This window comes from Rhopalosiphum padi, chromosome 2, assembly GCF_020882245.1.
Source record: "Rhopalosiphum padi isolate XX-2018 chromosome 2, ASM2088224v1, whole genome shotgun sequence".
Lineage (NCBI taxonomy): Eukaryota > Metazoa > Arthropoda > Insecta > Hemiptera > Aphididae > Rhopalosiphum > Rhopalosiphum padi.
In genome coordinates this window covers 41,620,306-41,642,292 of record NC_083598.1, presented here as the reverse complement: position 1 = coordinate 41,642,292, position 21,987 = coordinate 41,620,306, and the positions used below count along the sequence as shown (strand labels likewise).

The 21,987-nt window shown below is 27.5% G+C and overlaps 1 protein-coding gene across 1 annotated transcript in view; it reads right to left on the bottom strand.

Annotated features, from left to right (window-relative positions):
* The window catches only part of LOC132923241 (uncharacterized), a 53,189-nt gene extending 45,683 nt beyond the window's left edge, over positions 1 to 7,506 (bottom strand). The window contains exon 1 of the mRNA XM_060987096.1: positions 7,126 to 7,506. The gene's annotated coding sequence lies outside the window, so the exon portion shown is untranslated. The remainder of the gene's footprint in view (positions 1 to 7,125) is intronic.
* Positions 7,507 to 21,987: the final 14,481 nt, after the last annotated feature.

Here is a 21,987-nt window from a genome sequence, read left to right as displayed (position 1 = left end):
ATATTTGTTATAAAAACATACTATTTGTAATATTTGCATACTTATTTTTTAATTAAAAACGAATAATCAATACAACGATAATTAAAATCTATACACATTTTTCCTTAGTAAATATTTTAGGAACATTTTTTTTAAACAATTTTTCTTAAGAACAAAAACTATTATATATAACATAAAATTAGATACATTTTTACTTGTTTTTAAAACAATTTTTTTGTGCAAATATAATGTTTAAATACTTATTTCATTTATGTCGAAAAGTTTTGTTAACTAATTTTAATAATTTAGTAAACTTCTGTTAAGTGACATATTTCGGAACATTTCCGTTATCTACTAATTAGGTAATTAATTAGTTAATGTATTTTACATTACATTGTCTTCCATTGTATTTATTTGAAGTGAAAAACTATGTTTTTTAGAAATGGGTTAATGAGGACGATTTTTTTCCTTTGAGAGCATTTTTTTAACAATACATTTAAAAGCGTTTTATTAATGGGTTTTAAGTTTTAAGTAAGTACGTTTTTGTGAAACATATTATTGTGTCAAGTAACCTCATGTGTGTTACTAAAATATATAATGTTAATAATAATAATTAATAAAGAATTCGAAAATTTAACCTAGGAATTGGTTAAGAATTTCCGGTATTTTTAAGCGTTATAGACACTTATAGTATAACATGAAACAATGACTTTTTTTAATAATATTAAAGATCATTGCTTAAGACAATAGACATCGATACACGTTTTGTAGTCGCAACCTGGAAAACTATAGTTATAAATGCATAAAAACGTCATTGTTCATTACTCTGAGGTCAATAACCAAATAATTACAATATGATTTTGAATATAAAAATTTCATTGAAACGTATACCAGGGCGTATACCTATATACTGGAATTTATTTCTCATACTAATTTACAACTCACTAAACTAAAATTGTTTTACCGATAAATGTAAAAAAAAATAACAAGAATACTGTCACCAATTTCAATTTATACCACGACCTAATGATTGGAATTGGAAATAATTTAAAAACAATTATATAATATGTATCCATAGATTAAATACAATTTATATTAAAGGGAATAAATTGAATTATATTGTATAGAGGAAAAATCAGAAAATTGTATTAACCACTATTTGTTTGAGAAGAAAGTGTTCTGCTGTTTGTGAAGAAATTACTTAACAAAACACTATCCAATATCAATTATCACACATGTTAGTAATTATGTCACAAATTTAAAATGTTAATCGGGTGTTGGCCAAACTGGTCACGAGTGGAACATAATATAATATATAATCAGGTTTACGCATGAATAATGATTTGAATTTTGGATATAGCAATAGGCCAATAAATACAATATGTATCTATGCAATATACAAACCATGATACGGGTTAAAAATTTAAAATACATATAAACAACAATTTCATACATAGGTATACCATGAATGATAATAATTTTGATAAAAGCTCAAATTAAAATATCAACAAGCACTCGGCATAAAATCTATAATACTTAAAACACGTTCAAGTACATTTTTTTCTTTCGAATTCTGAATTTTTAAATTTACCATTTTGTTAGCAATTGTTTTTTCTCGAACGTTAATTATTCACAATTATAACCTAATCATTAAAAATTACTGTATTTAAATAACTGTAAACTAATTAAAGTAAATGTTCACAATATTAGATCATTTTCAAAATTGAATCGCTTAAATTTAATTTTGAAAACACAATACGTATCTTAACGGTTTAGATCGGCGGTCTGTGACATATTAAAGAACGATATATTATTGAAATAAACAGACGAAGGAGTCCAAGTGAATCCGAGCGGATAGCCGAATACATCGTGTTGGATGAGCGAGCACTCTCGTTTTCGAAGGAAAAAAAATCTACTACGGGATTTGGTGATAACACGGTTACGAGGTAATAACATTGACAGAAAGAAAATAATATTCATCGATTTACCTAACTCACAAACAATTCCGGTAAAATGTAACGCTGTTGTTGTCTAACAGTAATGATGTAAATACGAATCCGTTCGTTATACCTTTTAAACATGTGCCGACTCGAGAGCAATTAAATGTGATTTTCCGAGTAATTAGATTGCACGATTTTTTTTCGTTTTCGACCTTCGATCGACCTTATAGTAATAAAAATTATGCATTGTACATATTGCACGCGCGTATATTAACAGTTGAACGTTAATGTCCTCAATTTCATAACTTCTATTTTTTTACCTTAATTGTGAATATTTATATGAGTTCACGGTCCACCACGAGACTGGGATCTATTGAGTCATTAAATATTATTGACGATTGTCGGTACTTTAGAAAATCTATTAATCTATACATATTTACATAATATGTATATAAAAATACCGCAACATTAACGTACATTTCATCAATTGTGTAATTAAAATAAAGAAATTAAATTATGTTTATTATATTGTTATGACTAGAAAAATGTAAAATCGGAATAGAATAAGATGAATATCATGTGTTGTTTAATCTACTATTTATGGGTATTTTAATATTACAAAGTTTACAGCTTATGACAATAAATTCATCAGTTAGTTAACGAAACATTGAAATTACGTCATTAATATTAATATTTATACTGTTCATCTTTAATACAATAAAATATGCGTTTTATATAATTTATTTATTATGAAAAGTATTTTCTTATTAAAGATATAATCATTAAAAATTAGTTATTAATTTAAATTAAGTAAAAACTAAAAAGTATAATTTCTGATTAAAGATTGATCTAATTTAGTTTTAATATTAAAATTAGGTATATTAGGTTTATCAAGTAGGTTATTTAAATAACCATATAAATACGTCTTGATTTATATTTCTATATAAAATAATTTAATATAATTCTTATCTATTTAAATTATTAAATATAAATATATAAAACCAACTCAATTTGTACTATAAATAAGTCCCGTCTCGCGCAAACACCTATGACAACAGAATTCTCGACTAAAATAGTTATAGTTATTGATGAGTAGGTCAACCATCCTAGTGGAATAAAATTCGTTAAACGACTGTAGATGCAACCATTAGATATCAGAACACTCTTTAATGCAGCACAAAAATATTGTTACGAAACACAATAATATATAGCCACTCGTTTGTATATACGCAGCAAAAACCGTTTTTAGGACTTCGAAGTAGGTACCTATACACTATTATACCATAACACTCGTGTTCTGGCTAGCTCTCAAAAACGATGATGCGCATGTGACGTCGTTCTCCAAGACCGTATGGGGTAATAAACTATTCACTTGACACAAAAACTCTACTAGCCATACGTATTATCAAGTGTACACGCTATCGAACGTTTTACACACGACGGCGTACGTATATAGAAACGTAAGTTTTCATTCAAGTGCCTTATATCTTATATATATATATAAATATATATATGTGTGTGTGTGTGTGTATGTGTGTGTATCTATGTATCGAGTGGACCAACGACATATACCGATAAAACCCCCTTCACTTTCTACTAAATAATTCTCGAATGCAGCTGTACAGTTCCAGTTAACCGGTTCAAATGCTGTTTATTATTATTATATTATTATTATGGTATACGGGTGATCAAAGAACTCGTATGCAAGTATCACATATTTGTCTATACCTACCCAACAGTATTACGGTCGAGTGGTTCAAGAAAAATAGATTAGTCGAAAAAAATTATACTTCCCGACAAGGCCGTATATTAAATTATTAAAGTTATCCATTTATTTATTATTATTACGTTTTTTTTTTTTACATAATATAATATGCATATTATAACCCAATGGACAACGCGTAGGCTAACCTATCGATCAATTTCCCTGCGTGGACATCGACCAGCAGGAATGTATTTTATTTGTTTGTAATGCACGACAGGGTTCACCGTACCGGCAGTGGTACGTGATGATGATATCATAATGTATAGTTAATATAACATTATTATTATTCGAAGGACTGAACATTGACAAAAAATAAAAAATAAAATAAAATATATACGAGACAATAGAATGATCTCGATAGTTGTTATGATACCTCCTGCTGACTTTAGACAGGAAGTTGACACAAATCGGAAAATAGATAACGAGAAACACAGGAAGGTGCCGAAAAAACATCCTTCGATAAATTCTTGACCCCCGCTCAAAAATGCATAATTATAATAATAAATGTAATCCTTCGGATTGTGTCCCAGAACTTGTACTAATCTAGTCTATTCACAGAGATGATTTAGATAATATATTATATTAATTATAATATACTGTAACTTGTATTACCTCGAAGAAACAATCTTAGGTTATTCCACAGTTATCAAAACCAGTATAAATAAAAATAAAATTTAAGTTATATAGTACATAGGTTGCCTAAATGTGATTAAAGTTTATTGTATAAAATCAGTAATTAATAATTATTATTAGCTTCTAAAATAATCAAATTCAATAATATAATTCAGTTTATTCTATCAAAATTATTAAGCACCTACTTTTAGGAAACAGATCGTGTTTATCATGATACGTTTAAAATATAGAATTTAATCAACGCACGCTACGTTACTATGCAGATAAACGTATTAAGCCGGTAAATTAAAAATAATAAACGGTTAAAAAAAAATGTATGCATGGTTTTAAATGCCCTATCATCTTCAACGAAACACCAGAAACAAAATATTAGATAATGATAATATGCAATTGTCATGTAATTATAATAAAATGATATGACATTGATTTAGTACTTTGATTCGTGAGGTCGCATTAACGGACTTTCTAAGTTGTTTTTTATAAAAGAAATTAATCAGTTTAAAAACAAACGGTCGTAGAAGTTAAAATTCGCCCTTGCCCAAAATCATGAACAATATAATAATAGAAGATGTATTATAATAGTGTGAACTGTGAAGTATCGTCCTCGAACAAATAAAAAGCGTTTCCTGTATTATATTATCGGGAAATAAAACTTTGAAATGAATGATATAACATTACGGAAACTTGAACTAAGTTTATTATTTTTCATTCCTTATAAAAGATCACAAACGCTAAGTCAACCTACATTAAATGTCTTGGGTATATATATATTATATACCTACACGTAAAAACGTCACACTATACTTAACCTTATCCTATCTCTAACTCGTAGTAATCTTGTATTTTAAAATCTTAAAACTTTTAATAGTCTTTTCGAGATTTAAACCGTTGACGTTGACATATTATACGACCGTCGAGAAAATCACAAGCGTATATTCAATCGTAAAACCTGTATACAGGAGATTTAAAAAAAAAGAGCACCTGAATCTATCCTTACTATTTTCTTTTTTTTTACTTAATAATAAAAATTCACGTTTTTTATCCAGAAAAGATATAAATCAACCAAAGCTTAGAACATTGGTACATAAATATAATATCATGTTTCCGACTAAACCACACTAGACTTTGGACAAAAATATTAAAATTCGACTGATGGCATCTCGTCCGCCCAAGGTTTATCGGACACGATTCGCATAACTGGACGGTCGCCATTGTACGAAACAAATTTTATTTTCCATCGTTTTTAAATTCGATTCGAGTACCTGCCTATAAAATTTCAACACAATGCCACCCGTACATTATTTTTAATCACCCGTTGGATACATTATTATAAGACAGAGTACATAATATAGTGTGTCTGTGTTGCAATACATAGTGTATGAACAATGCACTCCTACGATCTTGGTCCAGTTTTCGTAGCCTATTATTTTATTATATTCTTTTTTTCTACAATATTTTATATTCGAGTTTATTGTTTAGTCAACGTCTGTAATATATATGTAACTAATTACTAAATATGTATGAGTACAATAACTATAATATAAACCTATTTAATTATTTGAGAAAATTACAGTAACCTTCAATATTTAACGACACCCTCATAATAATGTTTTTTTTAGTTTTAAATAAGAGTATAATATATTTAGTGTTTAGGTAAATTCTATAGTTTTACAATTGCTTCGATAGGTTGTATACTCGAAAATGGTTCATGTTAATTTGACATTTATTAGTAATTAATAATCATAAATTACTACGATGAATATTGTACTTAATCGTTTACTAGGTGAGATTGGCTGATAAATCAACACGATATAAATTGTTTTTAAACTGTTGTAGGGACGATTATTTAAAATCAAAATAGTAATCATGCGACACTTTTAATGACATTTTTAATGACAGTCGTTAAATGGCCAAATATGTGTGTTTACAGCAGAAAAGTATTTTCTAAAATATTTAGGTATGGTCGAATATAATAATATAATTATAATGGCTGTCGTTCTTTTCGAAAATTAAAACGATAATCGCTTATGAAGTAAACAATTTGATAATTATATACTTACGAAAATACAATAACCCAAAAACAATAACAGAACAATTTAAATAAATCGTATTTAAACCAAACGCACTCCTACCCGACGTCTAAAGACGACTCATAACGCCACAAGTGTTAAACTGATTGCTTTTTCTATGTTTGTAAAAATTACGGTTAAAAATATAACGTATTATTTGTTTTCAAATATTCACAGAGCAAGGAAACGGCGCATCACTCGGGCGTGTTCGGCAGACCGTGCCGCACATTTTCGATACGTATACAGGACTATTAGACCTTTTCGGTAGACCAGCATTCAAGTCGCCCGGCTAAACTGCACAAAGCTATCACCTATCGTCCAGTCATATTATTATTATAAATTATATTATATCGATAAATACGGGTCCATATCAATCCAAAAACGAATAATCTATCGCACGGGTATCGCGTTATCGTATCGATCGACGATAACAACACCGTTCGGTATACCTATACGAAAATATACATCGCGATATCGCGTTACCCCGACGTGTCGTACGTTTTGGCGAATAAGAGTGGGTAACAAGTGTGTGCGGGGAAAACGCTAGACGACGATACGTCACGTTACAATAATAATAATAATAATAATACGACACCCGACACGGGTTCTCCGATGAGGTCGTGGGATTATATCCGCGGTCACCGCCGACTTTAGCGGCTCGTCCAAACTGTATCTATTATTGTGTAGGTGTAGCTGCTATCGTCAATAGCAAGTAATTAATAAATGTTACGGTCTTTACCTGATTCTTCCGACGGATCGTCTGCAGGCGATGGGGCGTGCGCTGCTCGTTTTTGATTTAGGTAGGCGCAGGTATGTCTGTTGATTAAAAACGTATTGTATTCACCACGTGCACTCGGTACGATCGATTAATAATATTATTATGCTGTATGGATAATGGGGAGGATCTAGGGGGGGTACGCGACGAAAAACCGACTCGATACGATGACGGGATGGCGCCAAAAAGAAAACGGACAAAAGACGGAACCGTCCGTAACCGTATGAGGGAGGAACAGGTGTACCGGAGAAAAAAAAAAAACTGGACGCGTCAACCGCAATGCCGGACGGGTAGTAAACGACTGTCGAAACACCGACTCGCCGACTGCTGCTGCTGCTGCTGCTGACGCCGCCGCCGCCGACTCGGTGTTGCGGGACCGGTTCGTGTTCGGCGGCGGCGCGTCGGTGGTCAGCGCGCGCCCCTCCACCCCACCGCCCGGACGGCCGCAGTCGCGTTTCGTATTTTTCCCGGCGGAGGCGACAACGCGCGCGCAAATTATTCACAGAATTATAACATTTACAACGATGTTATTATTATCACGTATACCGGGCGGCAATGCGGTATATTATCTACCGTGTGCTTATGTATATTATTGTATGTGTCGGTATACCTACTCGATCCGAGTCCCACATGGTATAACATAATAATTTAAATATATAATATCCATAAGGTACCCGTACGACTGCAGTATATACGTATTATATGCAGTCCGTTTCGACGACAGGGTGTCGCCTCGTCGAGTCGAACGCATTTTGAGATTAAAAAATCTGTTTTTCAATTATTCCGGTATAAACGCAGTTTGTCGCCCACACGGGCTTTGGACTTTTTCCATTATAACTATTAGTTTTATTTCTACCTATGGCCTTTGTCGTTTACCCATTCGCCATCGAATTATATATTCATTTAAATATATATATAATATAATATATATGTATAGGTATGCAATAATTATGTTTATTATTTATGTTTTTTTCTTCCTTATGTTTAACTTATTGCCATAATTATAGAACCAACCATTAGGTATTACTTTTTTATTATATTGTTATTCAATAACTGTGTTTTAATGCGTATATTTGATACTATAGGTTTGATAATTTATCATTGTTATTAATTTACTGTAAATTGGAATGATGTATATTATTAAATAAATAAAACGTCTACTTCTTTTGGACATTGAGTGCTGGTCTACTAGACGGACTTCATCTCAAGGTTATGCTTATGACGCCTACAAACCAATTTATATTTCATTAAATCAACCTAAACGATTGACAAAAGTTTAGAGTTTAGATATCTATACTTCTCTTTGGGCGAGTGTAATAATCATTTTTACCTGCGTGAGCGATGTGATGTTAGATGCATTTGTGATTTTATTTTGCTAATTTATTACTAAATTATACTTTATTATAACACGCCCTTTTTAAATAGTAATTCGATAATTTAAAGATGTTGTTGTTTTATAAACATGACTATATTCATACATCGTTCGGAGCATATTTTTGATATCGTTAATTATTTAATTGTCTACTATTGAAAATGTAAAATTTATACGATTTTAAACGTTGTGTTTTCACAAACGGTTTATATGCTAAAATTGTAATAAATCATAAGGGTTAATCACTCTATTTCCTAAAACCTAACCCATCATTATTGACTGGGTGTGTGCTATTCAAAAACTATTTGAAAGAGATAATATAGTTGTGTGTGCATTTTAAAGTTTAGACTGTTGTCAGGTAGTGGGGTTGGGGTACCTATATTACAACAAATAGTAGTTCGGCAACTGGCAAGTACAAGGATAAAAGTATAAAACAGAGACGCGTCATAGATATTATCATTGATTATTATAGTATTTATAATCAATGATATTATGTATATTATCGTATCGTTCGTGTTTACAGCATACAACGGATTTAAACGATAATTTTTATGCAAAACATTTTTGTTTTTTAAATTTATATAATGCTGGAGCATACATCAATTATAATATAGTTATAACCTATCGTACCTGCAAGAGAGCAGTCAGTTTACGTGTATACGAAAGACCGCTAGCTACTTTACCTATATAACTATAATATTATATACCGGTACTTTGCGCAGTGCGCACGTTTTCCGCTATTATATTATAAATAATTACAGCGTAAATACGTAATAATATTAATTATAAGCACAGGCCCGAAAAGAGGGGACAAAGAAGTTTAATTATGTTCTTCTTAGTTTTTTTTGGTAGGGTTTCCTAATTAAAAAAAAACCGACATTTTGTTTACGTGTTAATTGTATTAGATACTTCGTACTTGTATTATTTACGGATACATTTTTAGGTATACATTTATAAAATATGTTTCGTTTATTTTTAGTTATAATCTATAACTTATAAACCAACATTAAAAACTGTCGATAAACCAACATGTTTTTTATTTACCACTCAAGTAGTAAATCCACTTGATAAAAACCTAATCAAAAATAATTTTCAGACAAATACTAATATTTAATATTAGAAAAATGACTAATCTGCAAAATTGCAGCATTTTAGTCGGAAATTATTGAACTTTTATTTTATATAGTGGTCCTAAATATTTTCCTTTTAGAATTTTCTAATGAAATATTTAATATTATGAAATAAAATATAGGATGATTTGGTGAAGCATACTCACCTCCATTTTTTTTTTAAATTTTATAATACATTTATTAAGGGGATTGGAAGTGGTGATTTTCTCTATTTACCTTGTCTAACATGTGTACACACGCAACATTAGATTATAGATGTGTTATATTTCCAATGGACCTACCGATTGAAATAATAAAGCGATAAGAATTTCAGACAGATTTGAATTTGGCGTCAAGTCTTCTTGAGATCGACTTTACCACATTTTTAATTTTTTTAATTTTAATTTCCCCGAAAATTGAAATATATCAATTTTTTTAATTTCTTTTTTTAATATAACGTTTTAAGGATTTTTTGGGGAGAGGGGATAAATCCAAAAATATGGGAAAGGCGATCTCAAGTATAGACTTGGCAACAAATTTAAATCTGTCTTCAGAATTATCATCGCTTCATTATATTAATCGATATGTTGGAAAAGAACAAGTCTATATAATCATATGTTGCATGGGTGTTAGACAAAGACAGAATCATCACTGCTTTCAATCCCCTTAAGTTTGATATTTAGAATTGTTTAACTATACTTAAGGACCATATTTTTAAATATTTATAGATTTTGTTTATACCATTTAAGAAGAGTGGTCTGCGACGATACAGACTTAATTTTTTCAAAAATGAGAACTAACCTTTTTTACTAATACATTTTACTATAAAGTAGTTATTTTTCTTTAGTGTAGATGTATCCAGTATCCAAATTTAAATTCGAACGATTAGTTCTCAGATTATTTAACTTTGAGAACTAAGGATAACAGGTTTTCCGTTCGCAAGATATATAATATTCTTAATTAACAATTTATATAAATTATTTTGAATAAATTTAAAATAGGTATTGCTGATAAATAGTAAATAAACCATGTTATAATATTATAGGATACAAATACACAATACACAAATTTGTCATACCACGAATTATAAAAGTATGACGTATGTAATGTAAAAAATAAAAATCATTCTGTGAATGTATGTTTATTGTGTTTTTTTTGTTTAGGTTATTAAAGATTTAATTAGGTCCACTGATTAAGTTTTATTCCATTAAATACGTGATAAAAATATAAAAATAAAATAAATAAAAACAACATATTTTTGAATGACCATAAAACTAAAATTGAAATATTTTTATGATAAATACTTATTTTTAAAGGACTTGTTGATATTTTATTTATATTCAGTATAATACACATATTTGATTTATATATGGGTAACTAACTAGTACATACATATAATAATACATCAGTACTAAGTATATAATTTACAATTAATTTGTTAGTAAAATTTTAAGTTTATTTAGAAATACATAATACCAGTAAAATATTTAAATTCAGACAAAATTTAATTTATAGTAAGTGCCCGTGTTTTATATAATTATAATTATTTATATAATATAAAGATATATTTAATATTATTATGTATAAACGTATGATATTTACTAGCATTAATAAATTTATAAATTGTATTACAATATATGTACATGATATCCTTATACTAAAATGCATACAACTAAAAGTCCATGTTTTTCAAAATAGATGACATCCGTTAACAATAATTTCTAGTGATAAGTATTAATACTAAAAAGTAAATGAATATTTTTTCAAATAACTAACACAGCGAAATAATGAAAAATTTAAAAATTACCTATATTATGTGAACCAATAAAGGAGGACGAAGAATTTAATAATTTTGATTAAATATAAAATAATTATTACAAGGAAAAAATTAAATATACAGACGGATTACAATTCTAGTTTATATTCCTACGTAATTTATTAGCCCCACATTAAATGTAACAAATAATTATAAACGTTGTACCTATTGCTTAATAAAAATTCTTGGATAATATGTTATGGTGAATAAATAATATCTAAACAATGAATGATAAATCTATATTAAATGCAGGTTGCTATAGGTTGTCTGTAGTTTCTTATTATTATTTATGAAATATATTTAATATGACGTACCTATATGAAAATATTAATAAAATGTAACGTCAATAATACGATATAATATTAAAAGAGAAATATATAAGTTGCGATGAAAATATTGTTATAGTTAAATAATACTTTGTACTACATTTGAGTCTTAACCATGGCAACAAGGTCAAAATCAAGATAGACAGATAGATAGATTGGCGCAGTGACATATTTATTCCAATACAGCAGTATCGTTTTACAATATTTACGGTTAGTGTTGGCTGATTTTTATTCATATCAACAACTTTTAAACTTTTGAACTCTCATCGAGATTTCCATTTAAAATAGTATCCAGCGTTTGTTCAAATAAATATGTACAAAAATAATCAATTTAAGAGGATCTTATATACTCGCATGCGGGTCTTATTATTTCTGCCAACAAACGTCAATATAGTCGTGTAAACGTACAACACAAATTTGTGGTTCGGTAGATCGATGCTGTTTGTTTAAAAATTAAAATATTAAAGTGACAGCAGGCACGTATACAGGGGGGGTTGGGGTCCAACTTCAATTTCGAGTAACGAGGAAAAATTGTTTTATTATATTGCGGCACAATTTGTATTGCTATATTTTGTAAGTATATTTGTTTAATATTATGAAATAATAGTTTTTTATGAAAAGCCTCTTCTTTAGTAGCTGTCTTGGGGCCCTGAGACCCTTAAGTTCAGCACTGGTTAGTGCACTATTTCTACTGTTTTCGTCCTACATAGTATATATTTGTATATTTATCAATACTACATTAATATATTGTATTCATATGGTTTTCTCCGTTTTATAAACATTTAATTATGAATAATAAATCTTCAAAACAAAAGAATACAGTTGTATAAATATATACATCTGTGTACTTACTGATAATAAGTACCTATATGAATTCTCAACATTTTTGAGAAACGGTGGTGAACTCCCCTACCCGTTGAAAAAATTATATGTTTGCCAACGTATATCCCCCCCGCTTGACTAAATCCTAAATACGCCACTGTGTACGAATGTACGACAAAAACAACACTTGCGAGTAAAACTTCCTTTTATTGGGGAATGTGTATTAAAGTGCATACAATTTATTATATGATGTGTATGGTCTTATACTTATATATTGGCCCCCACAGTACAACGCGATAATCACACTAAATAGCTGTTATTTTCTTGTAATTAATATGGTAAATAGAATTCTCAATAATTCCAAATGTTCAAACTAAGAGTAAAACCGTGTTTGTAATGGCTAATGGTAACGAATCACGCGATTTATGACCGTTGATAAAAATACTATCTCATCGACGTTCTAATACAATAATACAAATACTAAGGATTTTACGTCAGCAATAACTCGCATAGAATAATATCAGTCACGATCATATTATAATAGTTGTTCGTATCGGTATTTGATTTTCCCATGACTATAATTACAAATTAACATAATGTTTAAAGAAAAAAGATATTTAGTTATATGTGTTTCCACAATTCCTCGTAGGTAAACACATAATATTGCCATGATGATTATAATAATTAATATTAGAATGTAAACTGCGTCTTTCGTATGAAATTGATAGACATGAGAAGGTATATACTTCATAATGTACTATACTTATAATTCGTACAATTAAACGAGCGAAACATTACATAAAGTGGAAAACATTATATTATTATCAGAGAATTAAACAACGAAAATTGATAACGATTACCACATGGCACATAATAACTATTCATTAATTAATTGTCTTGCAAATCGAGTGAGCAAAAAATCTCGTCTTAAAATATTTTAATTTTTAAAATTGGTTTGTAGGTAGTTTTTACTGTTTTTACTTTCTTAGTCTTATTTTTATCACATCTGATTATTTTTCAAAAGTACTGTAGTTTAAGTGATAAAAAACTAAAAAATACACTTCCTCTTCTGTATTCTATGTTCATTCATTGAAAATTATGGATACAAATTAACAATTGTATCTTAGTATTTAGATCAGTGGTTATTGAATTTCTCAGAAGTTCATAATAAAACTGCGTAACAGCATGGAATAATAATGTGTGCAAAAGCCCTTTTTAAACAAAATTTCGACCATTTTTTAGTTTTTATCGTTCTGTGGCTCCCGACTTCCATGGAAACGAATGTAAAGATTAAAATTATTTTTATTTTTATTTTAAGACAGTTATGAATCCTGTATCATGTATATTATATTTTGGTGATTTTTATTGACACGTTGAATTATTTATAAGCTTAAATATTTATATAATTGTAGCTTTTTGGTATCATTATAATATGTTTCCAATTATTTTTAATTAAAGATTTCTGAGGTGTGTTTATGTGTAATGTGTACACTAACGTTATAATTCATTGTTTTCACCTATATATTATTAAACTGTTGTAACTAAAATTAAAATATTTATCCGAAAATTATACCCACGTTATGATCTAAACTCCGAAGAATTGGGAGCAGGGGGGCGTCGAACTTTATTAACTCAGTGTAATGAATACCTTAAATATGTCACTGAAGACTGAAACAGATTAGCACAACAGGCATATTATTACTACGTTACTTATATAAACTCGTGTTTCGTATATCGTATGCAGTGTTTACACTAAAAACACAAAACTGCAAAGCTACCCATATCGACTACCTATAGGATATAATATTATAATAATATTATTTTGTAAGTTTTAGTAAGTTTTTGCAGTATTATATTTTGTTTAGTTTTGAGTATTGACACTTTTGAATTACGTTACTGGAATTAGTTGTTACTTATTACAGGGTATGCCCTACTATTATAATATATAATAATTAATTTTAATTTTGAATACATTTTTTACAAAACGATGCAGTTATAAAGTTTAGCTCATAAGTATAGATGAATAAATGTTTATTTTAAATTACATAGATTTTCATTCATAAAATAATTATATTGTGATACTCCTATATGCTAATAAAGTTGTTTTAGGCAGTAGCAGTTTTAAATAGGTAGCGTTAGTATTTTATATTTCACAGTTTTGTATTTGCACCTTGTAAAAATTATCGTTAAATATCGTACATAAACTAATCTTAGAAATACTTAATAATTTAGTATTGTATTTCATAATATTTTACATGGTTTTATTCTTATCGTAAGAATAAAAGATTAATAATTTCATAAACGTATTATTATTTTAATATCTACAAACATGAGACGATAACACTTTTTTGTTTCCGAATCGTTGTTATATAATAATATAAGTCTATACTCATGGTCTCTGGTCGTTATTTTGGCTGCACATTTTATAAATCATTACTACTTATTAATAATATCATATAATTCAATACATAATTTATGTTTGTAAAATATATTTAATTAATTATAGATCTTATTGAGAAGGTACTGTACATAGTTTAGTTATGTGATCATTTTTGTGAACTTGGGTCCACTATATTATTTTTATAGTTTTCTATAAAATAAAATTATAATATAAAATATTGAGTAGTTACATTTTTTGATCTGGTATGGCGGCAGATAGTTGAATGAATAATATTTTTTAAATAAACTTTTGTCAGTTTCATATTATATTGATATTTGATAAACATAATCATAAATCAATCATTTTTGTTTTGACGTATTAAATAATTTATATCTATTTTTATTTTCATAATAATGATTAGCAGTTTTTTTATGAATTACTAACAGGTTAAAAACACTTATATATTTTACCTTCAAAATAATTTATTAATATATTATAATTTCAATAATTATATAGTCAATGGCCAATACTAGTATTTATCCTAACTAAAACTCACTCATTTCTGAATTTTACAGTAATATTATAAATAATAATATGCAGATTGCAGATAATCAGGGACATTGTTTCAAGCATTTGGAAAGATAGCCTAATTTGATGGCATCCACAAAAAATTAAAATATTCACCGAGTTATTTATGTAACACTGTATTTATGGATTTTTTTTTTTTGAAATAAAAGTTTAATAATTTTTCTTTAAAATAAAGAAAAAGGTATTAAATAATACGATTAAATGCATTAATTTTGACATTTTATTTTTCAACCAATAATAATGTCTTATGAAAAATAATATTATGGTTTAAAATAAAACAGTAAATTTGAGTTATTGAATAAACAATATTGCTGTAATTCGTTTTAAAAAATAAATGTATTTATTACACGTCAATTTGGACTCGTTCTTATAATATTTCATGATGTATAATATTATTTTAGATAATTATAAATAATCACTAACTAAATTAATTCTATTCATTCTTTCCCTTCTGTTCTAAATCGTCCGTGGTTCTGGGGTTTCGCTACACCTATAGATCCCTCAATGATATCAAATTCTTGTCTTCGTCTTGCCTATCTTTTGCTTCCAATCATTCCTTCCGCCTTTCTCTTAATATCTCATTACTGTGATCATCTTCGTCACAGGCAGTTTATGTTTAAGACCCCTTCCCTATGTGCTTATACTCTTTAAAATTACCCTTTCATTTCTATTATACTAGGGATTATTTCTTGTCCTGTTTTTCTTTTTTTGGCTACCCATTATCTCCCAAAGTCCATTTTTCAACCCGAGCTCCTTTTTATTGTAATTATTTTTGTACTTTAAATCTCCTTCATTAAACAATCTGGTGCACTTATTTAAATCATATCTTTTTTCTGTTATTTTTGTTTTAGAATCTAAGTGTAAAGCGATGAATATATAGTTATAATGATGATCGTGTTTTATTTTAAGTAGAATCGTGTAGATGTGTTAATGTTATTTATTTAAGGTGGTTTCCGGTAATAAGTTGAATTAGTCCGTACCTACATTTTTATTTTATTTTCCAAATATTTACCAATTTCTTTTATTTGAGAGTCTATATTATGATTGTGTCGTTTGCAGATTGATTTTTCCAAATTCCTGATTAATGACCAATTATTTAATTTTTAATAAATCATTTATCTTATCATATTATCAGTTGATTGACATTTTTTTTTAAGAGGATATGAAATAATTTTTTCTATGTAATTTATAAGGTTACTTATAACCTACTTATTTTTAGAAATGTGAAAATAATTCACCCGACTATTCGAGACGGGGCTCTACAATTTATAACAGGCCATCATCCAATCACTGCACATTTAGGTCTCAATAAGTTTATAGCTTGTAATACTATTATTAATGAGTTTACTGCAGATATAGATAGAAATAGGTAACTTTATAATTCACTGTAGACGCCAGATGGGTTTAAATTTTAGCTTGAAAACAAATTAAAAACAATCATGAAAATTAACTGTTGACATTTTTTCTATCTACTGAAACCTATTGAATATTGCACTTGCAGGTACTCGCACTATATATTTTAAAGCATAGATAGATAATGCAATCAAACTTACCAAATAAACTACCAAGGTACCTATATATACATAATATTTGATTAAAAAATATTTTATAAATTGGTGAACTATTATGTTATTCCTGTCCGGTAGTCAAAACAGATAATTATTTGAGCATATGAACACGATTTAAGAACAAAACCATATTAACATTAAAAAAAAAAACACGTTTATGTCCTTCAGAGACCAAAAGTATAATACTAGCATACATTTTGAAATTACAGCGTTGCATTATATAAAAATAATAAGTACAACTATTATTATTTTCGCATTATACATATCGCACGATTATTTCGATTACCGCGATCTATAAAATTACATTCAGAAAATTCGTTTTCTTTTCAATGCAATTATAATGAGTTTGTCCAGATATTTTGTAAACATAAAACCAATCGATGCAATACGTCGAGCGTTGACGTGCCGTCGTATAGGTACACGAACGAGTGGAGATCATAAAACTAAATTTTAGTGATTTAAAAAAATAAATAAATATCGACGTCGTGAAAAACTGCATCGTGTCATATCGGGTTGAACGGTTATAACAATAATAATAATAATAATAAATCACAATAATAGTAATATATTCGATATTTTACGCATGTCATTCTGTTAGTACGCAGAGGTATACAGATTATCGAGTTACAGTATTATAAACTACTTTCACGAGTAGGTATAAATGTGCAATACGTCAAATTTGATAGAATTGAGTACACTTTTATGCAATGATTTTAATTTTTGATGTTTGTTTACGAAAACAATCAAGTTTAAAATATTGAATGTGATTTAAAAACAATATAAGAACCCGCAGAAAGTATATTCATAAAAATAGCGATTAGTTTATTATTATGTTTAAATACTTTGAAATACACCAACAGCATTAGTCACTGAAATTGACCGAAAAAAAAAATGCGTTGTTTATTTCGTGGCACTTTGTACATATTTTTATATGAACCTATTGGAGTATCTAAATCGTGGCGATAATATTGAAACACGAATAAATTAAATCATATTTATTATACGATTTCAGTTTCGCTTACCTACACCAAAGTCGATTACTCGTGGTTCACGAATCTGAAATAATGTGAAGGCTGTTTCTATAGTGAAATCGTCGTGTCTAGTACACTATATTATAGTAAAACAGTTATTAATCTCATCGTGTACTCTAAAATAAAAATAAAATAATTGCTCATTGTAGTTGTAGAAAATATATTCGTTTTTATAATGGACATTAACTTTAAGGATTTATATTTTTTAAAACAATATAGTATATTGTAGCCGCCTATTAAAATAATAGCGTTGTTTTGTTTTAGAAGAGAAAATTTAAAATCATACACGGTGTCAAAATGGTAGTAATAGTTATATTCTAAGTAAAAATGAATTTCTATATTATTTTTTACCTACCTATCTGCATCACAGAAGTAACAATAAGAATTGGTAAAAAAATAAGTCCGATAAACTAAGCTAGGTATAGATCATTTTTGTTATAACTTACATTCAAAGATCAATATTGAACATATTATTATAGCATATTTTTTAATCATAATAATATGTTATAACCTTGTAGGCGTGCAATTTTAAATTATATTTTTTAATAACTTACATAACGTTTAAATATTTAGCATTTAACAATCATGATGATTATAACTTATGAGTTATAATATTCAACTTTTAAAATATATCAAGGGATATTATTTGATGAGTTATTAAAACTTGTTTTTGACAACTTAATCGAAAAGTCTCTAGTTAAAACTGTTTTTTTTCTGTATAAAATATATACAATACTATTGCTAAATCTAATTATAAAATGCGCAATATATAGATCACCCACTCTAGTATAATAATATAATACTTAATAGTACATACTAGACATATATAATAATATGGCCTCTACTAGAATCTGCAGTAGCATAATATGTTTCATAAATATTGTTCACGCGTGAGTCTAGTCTGACTTATATTTTCATTTGTATTTTTAGTGATTCGTTTATTATTATAATTATTGCAAACTAAAATTTAATTTGTATTCATACTACGATATTGATACCGACTGACAATTTCAATAAGTCGTAGCAAAAATAACCTACTGTACATTTACTATAGAAATACATAGAAGGATATTTTGTATTTGTAAACTTAATTCAAATCCATGGTCACCTTAATTAAACCAACTTTATCTATATATTTAATAAATAATAAGGAAAATAACAAAATAACAAGATAAAGGATACAATTATTTTATATCAACATTATTTTTTAATATTTTTACATTATCGTTATGTTTCAACATCATCCGTATATTGATTATTTGTTACACTATAGTTATGTAACCTATTAAAATGTAATAAATAAACATGAAATGAACAATTTACATGAAATTATCCCTATAAAAATGTAGGTATAATATTAAATATTTACATTTTAAATTATATTCACAGATTAATAAATAGGTAACTTGTTTATTAAATTAACATATCACAGTATTTGCTTAAATATTTCTACTTCATTTTTTTTTTTAAATAATGATAATTTAATTTATAATGGTTAGCTCTAGCTTAAATTGACTTAAAAATTAAAATTATGTGTAAGAATAAATGTGGTCACAGATTTAACTATATACTTGAAATTTTAAAATATATGCATATTTTGCACTTAAATGTCCGCTGTGAAAAATGAAAATGGTGAAATGAAAATATTGTTTGAAACGTAAATAAATGATATTTTTTCAATAAATATAATTATATTTATGTAAATCAATAATCAACAATATAAAATGTTGAGTGTAGACGGTAGTCATAAATTTAATGAAGATGTATGAGTGTTTTTTTTTTATTTATTTTACTTTCGGTCATCACCTTTTGTAGCAGTAATTACTGGTGATTTTTGATAGTAAATTGGATTAAGTTAGTACACTTTGTTAGGTATTAAAAATCTTGAGCATTTTCAAAATAATTAGATAAAATAAAAGCAGATATTTTTTTCCTTCGATAAATTTGATGCAATTCAATAAATATTAATTCTATATACTTGACAATTTATTACAATAACATATTATTTATTTCATTATTTGTACTATGATATTTTTAATTATTTCGATTAATTATACCACATATTCACATCGTTTTACGTTTGGTATACATTATTGGTACTGGTACTTGATAATAATAGTAATATAATATTATATGTTATTTGTTTTTGATAAACATTTGTTCAAACTATATTACTAAAAACAAAAAAATAGGTAATAATAGTAGTAAATATAAATAATACATTATAAAATATCCATAGAAATAGAGTCTGATACGCTGTCTCCGCACAAAATCGATTTCGTAGCAAATGGAATTTCAATTATTCAATCATTGGATTCAAATTTAATACATCTATTATAACTAGTGACCTACTCAATAACTAGGTATAACCCTACTATCCATAAAAGTTACTTTTCCAGTTAATTTTTCATATTATTTTTTTTATCTAGTGGAATTTCGTTCAATAACAAACATAATATTTTGTCGATTGAAATTAAAAATAACTATATTTTTTATCCAGTATTTTTTTATTGTGGGAATAGTTGTTCAATGTTATTTAGCAATTAAAATATAATAGTTAATACTCTTAAAAATATAAATTATATGTGATAGCCACTCGAGTTTTATATATGGGCATAAATAGTTCGGTTTATTCTTAAAATGTTAAATGTGGGTAACTAAATGCGTCTGCGTTTAACAAACATAATTAATTTTCGAGACAAAATAATATTTAAGTATTTAATTATTACATAAAATGCTTACGCTGAGAAGGTGAACGTATAGAACATATATGAAATATAATACGCTTCGAAAACCAGTACTCTAGTGACTGCTTAAGGTATAGACATTTATAATGATAATGATGTAATATTTTATGTAAAATACTTGGATAAAAATGTGAAGTATATATTACCATTAATATGAGACTGTTTTACACGCTGTACTATATGATTTTATAAGCAATTTGATTCTAAAAAATGAAGTTAAAATAATGAACTCGTAAGTATAGGTAATTTTGAATTTCGAATGAACAAATAACCATACTAATATTTATACTTGTATGCGGTTGATATGATATGCATTGTGTAGAGTATACACTATAGAGTGTATAATTTTTTATTGCATAATATTATAAAATAAGATGTGACCTTTTTAAATGATATAATTGTTAGATAATTTGTACGGTTAATATCAGCTATAATAAAATACGTATAGGTACAGATGCGTTTGGATATTTAAGATGTGTTGCCTCAGCCATCAGATGAACCATGATGTTTAGTATAATGGTTGTTCAAAATATTACTGTATTATAAGTGTGTTTATAACGTAAAGTACCTATAAGTAGGTAGGTACATGGTAGGTTAAATATATGGTATGTCTAAAACGTATAGTAAAAATGCACAAGTTTTGAATCTTATTTTGGTCAAATACATTGACAACGCCCACTCGTATAAGTGTTTATATTTTTATATTTATTATTTATTGCAATAATTGCAATTTGTTGCGTATAATTGACAATAATGAAATGTGTCTAGAGGGGATTTTATACCCGTATGTGCCGCATGTGTTGTCTCCGTAATACAAATGTAGTATGTACATAATATCAAATCTTTGTTCAACAGAATCTATTTTATTTTTTAAATTTTTTATTTAAGAGTGTGGCTTGTATACAAATTAAAAATAAAAATAATATCAAGGTATCTCGTATAATTTGATTAATATTTAAATTTTTAAAGTGAGTTATGATTTATGAGCATTTAAAAATTGTACAATTGTGTATACTTTTAATTTACTTAAAAATTAAAATATCGATAAAGCCTATACAATTCCCTAG